The sequence below is a fragment of the Corapipo altera genome, unplaced genomic scaffold, assembly GCF_003945725.1.
Source record: "Corapipo altera isolate COAL_440 unplaced genomic scaffold, ASM394572v1 94, whole genome shotgun sequence".
NCBI classification, from domain to species: Eukaryota; Metazoa; Chordata; class Aves; order Passeriformes; family Pipridae; genus Corapipo; species Corapipo altera.
This window is the reverse complement of record NW_020884950.1, coordinates 1,024,332-1,037,192: the sequence shown is the minus strand read 5'-3', so window position 1 is coordinate 1,037,192 and position 12,861 is coordinate 1,024,332. Positions and strand designations below refer to the sequence as shown.

General features: G+C 42.7%; 1 long non-coding RNA gene across 1 annotated transcript in view; it reads left to right on the top strand.

The window, feature by feature from the left end:
* Positions 1–90: 90 nt before the first annotated feature.
* LOC113956419 overlaps positions 91–12,861 on the top strand; it is a 25,605-nt gene continuing 12,834 nt past the window's right edge. The window contains exon 1 of the long non-coding RNA XR_003530845.1: positions 91–335. This is a non-coding gene — a long non-coding RNA (uncharacterized LOC113956419). The remainder of the gene's footprint in view (positions 336–12,861) is intronic.

Here is a 12,861-nt window from a genome sequence, read left to right as displayed (position 1 = left end):
TCACGTCCGGCCGGGCCGGCGAGCGGGGACGGTGTGGGCAGTCAGTGCTGCAAATAAACGAATGAAACGTTCGTGTGTGTGTGTGTGTTTGTGTGTGTTTGTGTGTTGTGTGCTCTGTCTTGGAGCACACGGAGTCCCAGAGCGGATTGAGTAGAAAAGGGCCTTAAAGGCCGCCCGGTTCCGACCCGCGAGCAAGCGCGTGTTAAAATTTAGAACCACAAACGTGCAGAGCCTGCCATTTATCCCTCGGCGGTGGTTAACTGAGCTCCGCACGGCGGTTGAAACGCGCTGGCGAATCGCGATAGTGAAACAGCGAGTGGAGCGTGGTATCAAAGGTTTGCTGAAGAATCACGGAATTAATTAGGTGGGAAAAGGCCTCTGAGATCACCGAGTTCCAACCTGTGACAGAACACCACTGTGTGAACTAGACCATGGCAGCGTGTGACATGTCCAGCCTTTCCTCAAACACCTCCAGGGACGGTGACTCCACCACCTCCCTGGGCAGCCCATTCCAGTGTCCAATCACCCTTATTGTGAAGAAATTCTTCTTGATGTCCAACCTAAACCTCCCTTAGCGCAGCTTAAGACTGTGTCCTCTTGTCCTGTCACTGGTTGCTTGGGAGAAGAGGCCGATCCCCACCTGGCTACAACCTCCTGTCAGGTAGTTGTGGAGAACAATAAAGGTCACCCCCGAGCCTCCTCCTTGCTTCCTCCAGAGGCCGTATCTACACACACCCCCCAGGTATTTAAGTACTCAGTAGTTTGGCTGAGGGAAGGCTTAAAACAAGGCCATTTGCAGAACTTTTCACGTTTGAGAGAGGTTTGTGGAATAAAAATGCCTTTAAGAGTAATTATAATTAATGCAATAATTTAATAAGCAGTAGAAGGCTTTTGTGAGGCATAGGGGAATTATATCGTTAATGCAGTGTTTGTGTGACGTTAGGAATCCTGCTACAATAGCTGAACATACTTACGGGTGACTATTAATGAGGCTGTGTGATTAATTCTCTATTATTTCGCCGCCTGGTGGCTGTTCCCTTTTTTCCATCTTAGTGTCAGAAACACATAGTAAAGCTTGTGCTGACCTGGCAGGACAGAAGGAGAAGCATGGGGGAATAGGAAAGAAGGTAATTTTGCAGTCTTTGACCTTCAACCAGTGTACAACAATGTGTTTTACAAACGGTAAAGGTACAGAGAAGATCCTGTAAAAGCAGTTAAATACTTTGTTGTAAAGCAACAGACAAACTAGATCTTTTTTTCCGATATCTGGCGGTAACCATGAAGTTCCAGGGGCCCAAAGTATACCTCAGTGTGTGGCGCTAGCCCATGAAAAATCATTTTCCATTCCAGCTGTGTTTAATTGGTGGTCATTGGCTATGAGTGTTAATCACCCTATTGTAAATAATATAATTAGAGGAGGTAAAATAATAATTATCTTCTCTTTTACAGCTGCTGTATCAGTCATTTGAATGATCATACACAAGAATAATACGCTGCCCGTAGACTCCACAGACAGCAACACGAGCCCTCGTGTTTCCAGAAAAATCAGATTCATTACCCGGTGTGCAAAAAGCCAATAATTACACACTAGACAGAGACATTGATTATTTATTTTGGAGTTGTGCAAGCCTGGGTGCTCGCTGGTGTTCCACAAATCAAGCACACCAACTATCAAAACTTTTTACTATTTATACATTTTACCACAAAAAGGAATTAGTGTTCATTGGATATATGTTCTCTAATTAATTAATAGTCTATCTTCTCTTGGTTAATGACTCTTTAACTTCTCAGGCTAGTTAGTCCACATGCTCAGTCTTTCTCTTTTTTGGGGTTGGTGTGTTTCTTGGATCAGTTGTCTCCAAGATCTGCCCCTGTCAGAATTACCTTTTACCCTGTCAGAGCTGATTCAGCACAGTTGCTGAGTTGGCTTTATTAGTTTCTTCCTTATCTTGGGACTTCTGCCTGGTGTCCTTGTGGCCCCCAAATCTTGCGTTCTTCGTGTCTCCTATCAGTGGTACATCCTCCTTCCCAAGCTTTGTTAACCTCCCTCTAGGTCTGAGATTGTTGAAGCATATCCAAACCTAAACCTTAACAAGGCAATTCTACCCGCAAGTAATTAGTTTTTCTAACACCTGGACATCACTTACAGCTTACTTGTTAGCTGTGATCTGTTTAACGGATTAAGTCTCCCTTCTTGTTGCTTAGGCTTGAAAGTATACAAAGATCAAACATCAAAGAACATCCTTTCTTAAGAAAATTTCACATATTCCACATTTTACAACAGTAGCACCTAAAAAAAAATAGTAAAGCCCTTGTACAAAAGTCCAAAACCACAAGCACAATCATGTGCCTCAGAAAGAGGGCCAGAAAGATCAGCAGTGTCAGTAATTAGGTTCTAGAGTAGAAGGAAATTTTTAAAGTAAAATTCCCACATGATTTGGGGAAGTGGCTCATACCCTAAGCTACAAAGAAAGGCAGAAAATCCCTCCAAATGGTCCCTGCCAGTCTAACCAGAGGAAAATTTTCTTTCTTTCTCAATGGTATTTAGAATTTTCTAGGACCTGAAGCTTTAATCAATATGCAGTTATGAATACATAAAATTCATTTAACTTGAATGCAGGATCAGACGAGAGGTAAACATTTCATATTAAAAAAAAAGAAAGTGATATTCACTTAGACATAGTGTGAATGATTGAAAAGATGTGTGGGATTTCTTTAGTCATTCCTGCATAAGCTTTGCTGGTTCAGGGAGATTACGTTTGCTTGAGAAGGCAGACTGACTCTTTATAATAGCATTAGCCGTACTATGTATTAGTTCTGTGAAATGGAATTCATCGGTTACAACACTAATTTCAAGGTTATATTTTTAACATATGAAACTTTCCTTTACAGAATTGCATGGATTGTAAACACTGTATCTTATTTGGAGATGATTCTAGCACGGTATTTTATCCGTTTTCAAACATATGGTGAGGTGTTTTTAAAGCGTGTACTTCCAACCCATTTATTTCCTTACAGCATAGTGAAAAAAAGTTGTAATTTCAATAGACCCATCTCAATTTTACTATAACTCATCTCAAGGAAGCCCTTCTGCATAGTGCAATAGAGGTTTTAAATCGAGCAGGACTGGTCTTAGTAACTCCGAGGTTAAGCCTTGACTTGTTGGCTGCAGCAGAGCAGCTTTATCAATCGCTGCTACTGAGTCCTGAAGTGCCAGGAGAGGGCGCAGCCTTCCCAGAAGTCTCAGGTGGAAAAAGGTCTGGTGGTGTGTCAAGATGATTCAGAAAGGCTCTCCCAAAAACCTGCGTGGTCTGGAGGCTCAGACACTCCTCCTGGGTTGGGAATTTAGGATGGCAAGGGCAACTTGTTGTGGTCTACATCCCTGTCCTCCGTAAAACTTAATAATTCATAATTCTCAAAAAATTGAGTATGTAGTATTTACAGGGAAACAATTTAGTTTTTAATTTTTCATTTTGAAGTTTACAACATGGTTCCTGAATGTAAATTTTAGTTATACTATAAGCTGTACCATATATTGTGTAGTGTGGTGCAGAATATCTTCTGAAATATGTTGGGCTGTTAGTAGTGGATAGTGCAGCTCTTTTTCTTTTTTATTTCAAAAATACATACAGTACAACATGGCTCCTGGCAGTGCAAGATATTTCTGGCTTCCCCACTCGGTGGGGAAGAAACTTGCTCTAATGAAAGACTAGATAAATCTTCAAATTTCAAGCAGTTTTCTTCCTTCTATGCTGTATCTGGCAATGCTGTTGAGCAGAAACTAGATAGTCAAGAAATTATCCTGCTTGATTTTTGTTTGTTTTTGTTTTTGTTTTTTTTAATTTACAATTGAATCGGACATTTAAAGAATTGAAATTGTCCATAAAACGAATTTAAAATCATCTTTGGAGACCCTGACAAATTAGAGGACTGGGCAATCATCAACCACATGAAGTTTAACAAGGGTAAGTGTCAGACTCTGCACCTGGGATGGGGCAGCCCTAGATGTACAGGCAGATTGGGGAATGAGAAATGAGATGCTGGAAAACAGCGCCATGGAAAGGGACCTGGGGGTCCTGGTCAGAGGCAAATTGAATATGAGTCAGCCCTGGCAGCCAGGAGGGTCAACCATGTCCTGGAAGGCATCAGGCAAAGCATCGCCAGCCAGATGAGGGAGGGGATTGTCCTGCTCTGCTTTGCACTGGGGCAGCCTCACCTTGAATATTGTGGCAGTTTTGGGCACTGCAATATAAAAAAAGACATTAAGCCATTGGAGAGCATCCAAAGGAGGGCAGTAAATATGGTCAAGGCTCTGGAGGAGAAACCATATGAGGAGTGGCTGAGGTCACTTGGTCTGTTCAGCCTGGAGAAGAGGAGACGGAGGGGAGGCCTCATTGTGGTTCCCAACATCCTCACAAGAGGAAGCGGACCAGTGACAGGACTCGAGGAAATGGCATGAAGCTGAGTCAGGGGAGATTTAGGTTGGATATTAGGAAAAGATTTTTCACCCAGAGGGTGGCTGGGCGCTGGAAGAGGCTCCCCAGGGAAGTAGTCACATCACCAAGCCTGTGTGAGTTCAAGAAGTGCTTGGACAACACTACATCTCAGGCACATGGTGTGATGTGTTCTGTGCAGGGCCAGGAGCTGGACTTGATGATCCTGTTGGGTCCCTTCCATCTCAGCATAGTTTATGATTCTGTGATTCTATGAAACCATTGCAATTCATCTTCACAGAGCTTTTAGGCTTTTTCCCATCCTGACATGAAAATGAATTGGCACGTTTCTCTGAAATGTTTTTAATTCAGTAAAATTGCATTTGTCTGAGAGCTGTATAGCTGAAATAACCCTACTGCTGCATTATCAAGCAGAAAGAGCTTTTCTGACTGAATTCACCAATGAACCTCGAAAGCTTTACATGAAAATTTTTTGTGGCTGTCGTTTCATAACGTGGGCATTGTCAAAGCTAGCTGAATGAATAATATGTGCTTTCTGCTGGCTTCTAAATGGGCATCGGTTAGTAAAAGAAAAATCCTGCAGTTACTGTTAGCTGAGTTAAACAAAAGTGCAGCTGAGCAAAGACTGAACTTCCTAAAGCAGCCTGTTACTAAACTACACTGTCCTTTGGCACTGAAAGATGCTAAAACAGATCTATGAGCAGTGGATGCTTGTTTCTTTGAGGAGTGGTTGGTGCCTTGAACTCCACCCCAAATCTGCACCCTATGTGGTGGTCTCTGTTTCCTTGCAGGACTGGTCCCCCTCAAAGCTTTTCAGAGGCTCTGGGATACTCTAGTAAATATGCCAAATCCCATGTCTTCTGCATCATTGCTACTCCTTTAGCATTGACCTCTGGGCATGCAGAATGGCCAGGCACTGGTTTCTCTTGTTTTGGGTATCCAACAAAGGTGGTTTTTTTTCCCAGCTCCTCGAGGAAAGGACTGTCTCCATCTGTACTAGTTGCAATTGCATGAAGTATAAAACATTGTAATGTATGTTTTAGATGGAACAAAGAGATCTTCTGTTTGGAGTGCAAGTTTGTTATTACTTTTTACAAATCTCCTTGGCTACCTGTACTATGTACTATGTAGTCATAGTACAAAAGTGAGAAGGCATTGCTACATCAGCAGCCCGTTCTCTTGTGATTCACAGGCCATTAAAAAGTCCAGAACAGTCCTTAAACAAGCCTGAATGTGTTAACTACAAAGAACCCTGTGTAGTTACAGAAAACAGATGAAATAGCAGTTATTTTAGAAGTTTCTTACATCTGAATATAGGTTCTTTGTGTTTCTGCTTAGGCTTATTTGAGCAAGCATAGGGTTGTTGCCATTCAACAGTGTTTGCTGGGAAGGGGTTTTTTTGTTTGTTTCGATTGGGGTTTTTTTTGCTTGGTTTTGTTTGTTTGCTTGTTTTTTTTTCTTTTAAGGAACTGCTTTCTGAGTCTTGACCATGTTTGGAGCTGATCTGGGGCATCTAATGAACATGAAGGCTCACATTCCTGCCATATGAGGGCTACCCAGTGGATCAACCAGATCATGAATGTCAAAACAGCCCCACCTTACCTGCCATGGTCTAGACCACATCCTCCAAGTGGTAGAAGTTAATGACTTCAGTGTGGCAATACTATGTGTATACTTGGCCTCAACCTATTTTTATACATAGCTCATCATCAGCCTGTGCAAAGTGTGTTTTAGTGTGTGTACATATTGATGGTGGTAAAGCTTGTCAGCAGAGTCAATAGCCAAACCAAGGTCTGACAATACTTGCTTCTCCTAGAGGATGGTATTGTGTGAGTACCTCAGCTGTCAGCAGGAAAGCAGGATTTCTAGTGCCCTCAGTAGCAAAGCTTTCCAGTGCAACTAAATATTTTTTTTTTAATCAAGGCTCTAAATGTAGAAAACCATTAAGAAAAGAAATCAAAATTATTCATTTTGCCTTTAAGTGGCATGGCTTGTGAGCTTTTTACATTTAAGATGAAAAGTCCTCAAAACGGTTAAGACCATTTTTCTGTTTTAATGAACTAATTTATTTATTGGACGAAGGTGAGTTGATTTCCATAATCATCCTCCTTCCTTGTGCGTCAGCTCCTCTCCGTGACGACAGGAGTCAAGAGCCTCCAAACACCCATCAGGAAATTCCAAAGTCCAAAGTACTTACTCTGTGTTTGGGATAGGCACTATTACAGCAGTCTCTTGCACACTGAGCTGTGCAGGGTAGTAGCATATATGTTCTGTAATCTCTATTATCATCTATTTTAAGACCTTTTCATTTCTAAGGCATCTTAGAGTTTGGGGATGTGTTGTTTCGTTGGGTTTTTTGAGGTTTAGAAACACTGAAACTTACCTCTACAGCTGTTTTTTTGTATATATTTCAGAGGACTTGCAATATCCTGTTGTAATCACACAAGTTCACTTCTGTATGTCAACACAGGCAGTGAAATTCAAGTGCCAGATTCAGACATTTTGATCAGGTTCTCCTCACAAACCAATGTTGTGTGACTGGCAGTGATGCTTATCAATAAAAATAATTTGAGAATTTTTTTACAAAGATCATGTCCTTTTCTCTTTACAGGGAATGACAAAATGTCCATTAAGCATAAATGAAAGTAGGATTCAGTTCCAGGTTTTAAAATGTAAATGGATGAGGTTTTTCTGAGCGAATGACAACTTCTGTCTCAAATGCAACTGATATGCAAGGAAAGTGGTTCCTTTCACAGATATTTGTCAAAATCCTTCTCATTGTCTTTCAGACTCATATCTGATGCCTTGTTTCAGTACCACATATGCCAAATTTATCCTCTGTAATGTTTTTCTGCAATAGGTTTGCTTTGTTGTTCTACATTCATTGAGATGCAAAGCATCTGGGATGTAGGCACAGAACAAGGCTAGATCTCGGAAAAACAGCATTACTTTCTTGAAAGCTCTTATGCAAGAAATATGTGAGATTTGCCATACCTGATCCTAAACTACCTGACAAGGCTGTTGTCATAAGCAACAAGACAGAACCTAGAGAGAAAATGCCGTGCTCCAGACAGCTACAATGTGTTTGAGTGCTAACAGAAGTACTGTCAGCCGCAGGAATCCTGCATGCACCGACCCTTGGCTGCACCAGCAGTCAGGGTGAGCCCCTCAGGTGGAGGGATCTGTTAATCTCTGTGTCATCCCCTGCTGTTGTCTCACAAGCAGAAAGAAAAGAGGCAAGAGTGAATGCCTGACATTTGTACCAGGAACAGGCAAAGTGGGGGAAGGAGCAGGCAGAGGGGACTGTGGAGAACAGGTCAGGGAGGGAAACAACAGGATGACAAAGGCAAGCACAGAGACAGTGGGGCAGATGAGGAGATGAAAAGTCCAACTTCCACCCTTTCAATAACCAGAATCAGTCAGAGGTCTCTGGAGAGCAGCTGAACCAACTCTGTTTCCATGAGGAGAGCTAGGAAAGATGAGATTAGGTAAATCCAGGTACCTGAGCAATCTGTTTAAATTCATTAGGCCCTGAGAAGAAACCCTCTTTTCTACATCATGGCTAACTGGGGTTTAGTGCTGGGAAATGTATGCTGTCTCTCAGTCACGTTCTTGGTTCTAGAAAGCAAATATGATCCCATCAGGCTTACATGGTGTCACTGATGTATTCTGCAGGAGCCCTTGCCAGGATGTGCCTCCCCTCACCATTCTCTGCATCTCTGCACCAACCATACAGTCTAAGTGCAGCCTGTGGCATTTCCAGGGAGCAGTGAGCTGCAGCCACCCCATCTCTAAGCTTATTGAACTCGAGGGGTCTGCATTAGTGATGAATTTGTCTCACAGCTTTCAGTTTTTAACCCCTGAGATTAAAAAAACAGTTTCATTTTATAGGGTCTAGGGCTTGTTGCAAGGAGCCTTGATTCCCAGCACAAGCTGATTGCCAAATGTTTCAAAGGAGAATCTTTTGTCTTGACTTCACTGCCTTTATCGAATTGTTTATAATGTAGGCCACAGGGTCTTTTCTGTCTGCTCAGTCGGATGTAGGTCAGCAGTTCAGTGGATTTAAATGAAAGACTGATGGCCAACCTCCAACTGGTTTGCATGGAAATGGCATTAGGCCAGTTGCCCAGTTGTGGAATGTTATAAGAACAGAACAGACATAATTATTTCCAAATTTGGCCACAATCCATATTTTATCCATATTTATCCATATTTTGCTGCAAATGGTCTTGTCTCCTTTTGCAAGAAATCCCCTGGGCAGAGAGCATATCCTTAGTAACTCACTGTTCTTGTACTGGGTATATACCACTGTATCATACTGGGTGGAGCCTCCAACAAGTTCTCCTCTGTGGAAAGGCCAAGATGCATGACCCTTGCTAATGATGCAGCTGTCTTCCAAAATCAGACTTCTGTCTCCTTGGCAGCCTGTCTCAAACGTTGCAGTTTATGAGATCTTCCACTGTTCTCTGAGCAGCAACTAATTCTTGATACAAAACCTGTTGGCAATAGCCTGGGTTTTTTGAGGAACAAAGACTTCTCTGCATATCATCCTGTGGAGCAGGAGGGAGTTCCAGGAGCACTACAAAGATCTCCCACCAGTCAAATGTTTGTTCTTCTTATTCAAAGATGTGAACCAGCTTTTGTTCAAAAATAACGTAGCCATTTTAGCACATGACTGCCCCCCGCTCAGCATGTCCTCTTGTACCTTCTGGGATCAATTTTTCTGAACTGTGCTGATGGAACTATATCGCTGTCAGATGGCCCTTCACAGGGTTGCTTGAGGGGTGAGGAAGATGTAGACTGAACCTGCTGGGGTAGTTGTCACAGTTGTCACAAACTGACCTATTCTTCTCTTGCTTGTAGCCAGCCAGTAACGGATGGATGGTGTATCCACTTCGTGGCTGCTGATCCATGAGTCTTCTGATCTTCTTTCTGTATAAATGTCTTCAGATGTAGTTTGACAGCAGGTTACACTGAGAAGATTTTTCCACTCTGCAGTTCCACATTATCAAGACATGCTTAAATTATCCTACAGGCTGTGCCTTCAGAGAGGCCCATGTTACTTACACATCCCTGGTTTTGACTGATGATTTATACACCCTTACTAGCTAGGCCACTTCTCTGGAGAGTCCACCTTTCTCAATCTGACAGAGATGCAGGCAGACAGAGCTACAACACTGTGCTACACAGAAGAAACCCAGGGCGATAACCTGCTACAAAGCATGACAGAGAGTCACCACGTGCTCGAGTTTGCCTTGGAGCTGGTTTGCTTTTACAGTGCTGGACCAGTTTCCTCTGAGTCAGATTCTGTTATATGCACACTGGTGTGGTGCCTTTAATTCAGTTTAAGAGTGGATCAGATAGGTTTCTTCCCCCTTCACAATTATTACTTTATTACTGCTCTGTTTTTTAACATGTATTCTGGTTGCATCGCACAGCTACAAGCATACCCCAGGGCCTGCTGCAGTTAAGTGTCTGTGGTGTGTTTTGCTCCCTTGATTGTATAGAAGGAGTCATCACTGCATTATAAACTTATCTCTGTAGCTTTTCAAGGCTCATTCTTGCCTGTGGGAAACCTTCATGTGTGAAAAGTGTCAGGTTTTCTGTGGGATAGGCTGGACGGTTACACCTTGAGCTGCATCTTGCCATTTCTTTCCCTGCACTGGAACTGATAAGATTGAGCAGCAGATATGAATGGATTAGAGCTGTGTTGGACCCCAGTCTAATGCTGGCCCTAGGTAAGCCTTGCAGTGGTCTCCGGGTTCCCCTTGGAAGCCAAATATTATGATATTGAATGAGTGAATTCCATGAAGAATGGGAAACAATCTCTGCAGTTGCGGCAGCTAATGTGTGGAAAATATGTAGCATTTGTGTGAACTTTCGAGTACCAATTTTATTCCTGTGAGTTCCTTTTGATCTAACACCTTGATGTTGAATTAAACCATTTCGGCTCCCAGAAAAGAAAAATGACCACCACAGGACCTTCATTGGTGCACAAAGGTGCTGTTTGTGCTTCCCATTGCACTGGTATTGCTCTGCTATGAAAGACCAGAATCACTGTTTTTACCAAGGCAATGGTTGCTAGAAGAGAGGGGTCTCCCTAGGGATGGTAGGTGATATGTGGCTCTGTTGGTAGAATGCAACAAGCTCTAGTGATATCTACCCAACACACATCTGTAGGCTTTGGACTCATTGGCATTAAAATAATTTTGAAGATTGGGAATAAATCTATGTGTGACTGCCTGTATGTATTTACACTTTTCTTGTAAAGGACAAAAAGAAAACGAGATGCCTGTTTTTTTGATGATTAATATTGCTTGTCTGCATGAAGATTGTTTTCTCTGATGCTTTTATGCATGGTCTTTTACAGCTAATGGGCTGCTCCCATGTAAGATTCTTCCAGAGGATACCGCAGAGGAGCCAGCTGCAATCAGAACCAAGAAAACTGTGTCCCAGTCCTTCTTTGTAATCTCATTCTTTAACTTCCATTATCTTTAAATTACATCCTTAGTGTTGTCGCTCTGACAGAGTAGGATCACCCTTGCCTTGATCTTTGCCCATGAAAAGTTTAGCGTAGCCCTAATCTAATTAGGAATCTGAGGGTTTTCTCCTCATTTCCTTGGAGTGTATTAAAATGGATTATCCTGATATGGAGACTGTAAAATAGGCATAAGTAAAAAAAAACCAAAATATTCAGGCACTGTTTCTCTATGCTCCAAAGACTTTACCATCCTAAATGCCACTGGCAATAAAAAATACCTGTGAATGCAAAGCGTTGTATTCCTGAAGTCTTCAGGTTTAACAAAATGAACATATCATTGTCCCTCGGTTGCTGCAGTCCATTAGAGCCTGTAGCCCCAAATCTTTGATCAGTCTTTAGCTGGACAAAGTAGACAAGGAATTTGAAGTGAGTTAGAACACATCAGGGCTCCTGAGTTTAGCTAAGACTGCATATAAAAATAATATTGTCTTAGTGAAAAGCCTGTGTCCTGCATCTGCTGAGCAAGGGGTTTCAATCCAGTGTTTTTTTCCTGTGTGCTGGCAGATTCACAAAATAGGATGCATTCTGACTGCAGCTAAATAAACAGTTGGAGGAGTGTTGTCTCTGTGCAGAGCCACAGGACTGTTCCCTTTCCGTTTTCAGGCGCTCTGCCCATTCCCCATCCTTTGTAAACGCTCTGGCCTTCTGGGAGGGCTCACGTCTATGATCTGAGACTGAGCTCAACAAATGGTTTCTGTCCCATTCCCCTACAGGGCATCACTTAATACCTGGTATGTATACATTTTGGCAAAACACTCCCAAATAGGCTGAATCAGACTTTATGTAGCTAATGGTCATTCACCCATCCCTGGCATTTGGCCTCTTTGGAGTCAAAGGAGGGGATCGTCCTGCTCTACCCTGCACTGGTGCAGCCTCACCTTGGGCACCACAATATAAAAAAGACACTAAACTGTTAGAGAGCATCCAAAGGAGGCCACGAGGACAGGGAAGGATCTGGAGGGGAAGCTTTATGAGGAGCACCTGAGAGCTGTTCAGCCTGGAGAAGAAGAGGCTGAGGGTAGACCTCATTGTGGTCTTCAACATCCTCATGAGGGGAAGCAGAGGGGTAGACACCAACCTCTTCACTCTCCTGACCAATGACAGGACTTGAGGGGATAGCATGAAACTGAATCAGGTGAGATTTAGGTTGGATACTAGGAAAAGGTTCTTCACCCAGAGGGTGTTTGAGCATTGGAACAGGCTCCCCAGGGAAATGGTCACAGCACCAAGCCTGTCTGAGTTCAAGAAGCATTTGGACAATGCTCTCAGGCACACGGTGTGATTCTTGGGGTGTCCTGATGATCCTAACGACTCCCTCCAGCTCAGCATGTTCTATGATTCTATGCTAAAATGGTAAGCTATGCACAAAACTGGCAAGGCAAAGCAGCTCAGGTCAGATTTGTTTGCTGCTGTAACCTCCTCAATATCTGTGGAGTACCAGCATTTTTTCCTCTACATTCAAGAGTAGGAGTCCACCAAGGAATGAAGGTTGAATACTGAAACATTTAGCACTTCCAGTTCTGTTTGTAAAGAAACCCACCAGCCAAGAGCTACCGTGTATCTTCAGTTCCAAGAAGGTGCTGCTCTGTGCCTTCCTATATATATGCCAGTGCTGAAAAATCCAAAAAGGACAGTGACAAAAAAATTTGCTATCTTCAGTCTAAGAAAAGTGATAAATCTACTCTCTTGAAATACAGTTCTGCTTTATCTGGTTTTACTTTTAGTGGAAAGGGAGGCACACAGTGTTTTCTTATTGCCACCCGTTTCTGGCAATGCAAGACCTGCTTGCAAGCCACTTAAAGTTCCCATAACCAATAATTACTTTGGATCTGGCTAATAAGAAACTCTGCTCTCAGCAGTATGGAA